This window comes from Anoplopoma fimbria, chromosome 3, assembly GCF_027596085.1.
Source record: "Anoplopoma fimbria isolate UVic2021 breed Golden Eagle Sablefish chromosome 3, Afim_UVic_2022, whole genome shotgun sequence".
Taxonomy (NCBI): Eukaryota; Metazoa; Chordata; class Actinopteri; order Perciformes; family Anoplopomatidae; genus Anoplopoma; species Anoplopoma fimbria.
This window is the reverse complement of record NC_072451.1, coordinates 1,120,877-1,123,179: the sequence shown is the minus strand read 5'-3', so window position 1 is coordinate 1,123,179 and position 2,303 is coordinate 1,120,877.

The window sequence follows — 2,303 nt, the reverse complement described above, 5'->3', positions numbered from 1 at the left end:
TGTTCAATACAAAGTGTACCGTTGTGACAGTGAGTGTGAAGACGTAGCAGAAGCCCTTGTATCAACACATCCATGTTTGAAAGAGCCAGGCTCTGTCACTGGTTACGGTGGCTGGAAGGTGAGCCTGAAGTATAAACTTGCCAACTACAGAAGGAAGCTCAAGCGGCTTGGATGCCCAGAGGTTGAACTGAATTCCCTAACAAATAAACCTGCAGACAAATGCAGTCCTGCCTATGGTGTGAAGAAGCCGAGAAAAGCCCAAGTGAACTGCTGCCCCACCTACCCATCCGGTGAATCTGCAGAGACGCTTGAAAAGATAAGAGTGACCCTTCTTTCAGAAGTAAAGACAAGAAACAATAAGGACACAGTGGCAGCCATGATGGACAAGACCTTTGCACACAGAAGGCAAGAGGTAGTTCCAGATGCACCATGACTGCTGATTTCACAACCAGGTGGCCGGCTCTCTTCTGTGTGCGTGAGGTCAGTGAATGAATGCACAGCACCTGTTTACTTTAGTTTACATGAGCAAAACAAGAAACTGATTCAACATTTGGTGAAAAACAGCAATTCATATATTGTTTAATCAATCGATTGGTTGTTTAAATGCTTTAATAGGCAAACTTATTTTCTTGTTTTTTGTGTGTTAAGGTGACTGCTGAATTCAAGAGGATCACAACAGTCAGTTTGCAGTGGAAGTTCTTCTCCGAGCTGGATGCTCTAACTTCAAACCTGATCAGGGTGTTTGGCAAGAAAGGTGGTGTTCAAGGGAGAAAGATCCAGAGCATCATGGTACCATAACCCAGGTATGATTATGGAAAGACTGGAAACTGTCAAACCTGTACAGCTTTAATATGTTCAACTTCACTGAAAGCTTGAGATTTAAAGTGTGAGAGGGAGGGAGAGTACTTTTTCCTGCTTTAAGAAGTTTCTGATGAAATGTTTAACTTTGGGCAGATTTGATAATGTCCACTTAAGTTACAACTCTTGTTTCATGGCATTACACCAACATTTGCTTTGCCACGAATGCCACATTATTTAACAAAAACTAAGGATTTACACAGCTTTCTAATTTAAGTTTGAGGTGAATCTGATTACCCATCTAGGGGAGTTGATTAAAGTATGACCCCTGTAAATTGTATAAAAACATGCAAAACGTTTTTTTTACTTAAACTGTATGGTACACTATACAGTAGAGTGACCTACCAAAATTGGATGAACTTTTCCACCAAGATATAATTATATATTATATTTTATATTATATCATTTCATTTTATTATATTATATATTATAATATTATATAAATACATTACTTAGTTTAGTGGTGTTGGATCAGCACCATTTACTAGTGTATTAATAATAATAATAATAATAATAATAATAATAATAATAATAATAATAATAATAATATTATTATTATTATTATTATTATACACAACGTGAGTCCACTATTCAACAATCTTACATTTACACAGAAAATAAGAATTTTCTACAAAACGTGGTGTTTGTTGACAAACCTAAGAGCCAATCAGCTCTCTGCTCAGGAGACAGCAGCGTTTCCCATCATGCACTGCGCCATGCAGTCGGCTCTAAACCCTGCGGCCGCCTCGCTCTGTGAGGTCATCGTTGCCAACGTGTTCATGACGTCAGAGCAAGTCGGACACAAATCTAACCGGCATGCATTGCGACCCAACATTAACCCATTAATCACTGGAGTTGCCAATGCAGGTGAACACATGTCAGGTGATGACCAAACAAATCAATCAAACAATAACAATAATCAACACATCAGAATTATTATTATTAGATTTTAATAAATGATTTTCTTATTGATTATGATCATGATAATTAGTTGTAAAATACATCATAGTACATTATTTGTATGAATATTTGGAAACAAGAACAACAATTAATTCATCAAAACGTATAAACATCATTTAACTTCAGGATATCTTTACAAAAAGTGATGAGATTAAAATATCTTAGATAAAGAAGCTCTGGTGCTTTCTCTCTTTAAGACCCATGCAGTTGAAGAGACACAACAATAAACACATTAATTAAAATAATATTAAAACATTTAGAGCTCAGAGGAATTCATGTTTTCATGCAGAGAAATATGAGTTCAGGTAAATAAAGATCATCATGAGCAGTGATAGCCTCCGTGGCTAAACAGACACAGGAAGGAGCGCCACCTAAAGAGACTCAAACATTTACACAACAATGATGAGAAGATGTCAAAGTACCGCCCATGATGTTTGATTGACAGGTGAAGAAAAATCAGCTCAGCTCAGCAACAAAGATGGAAA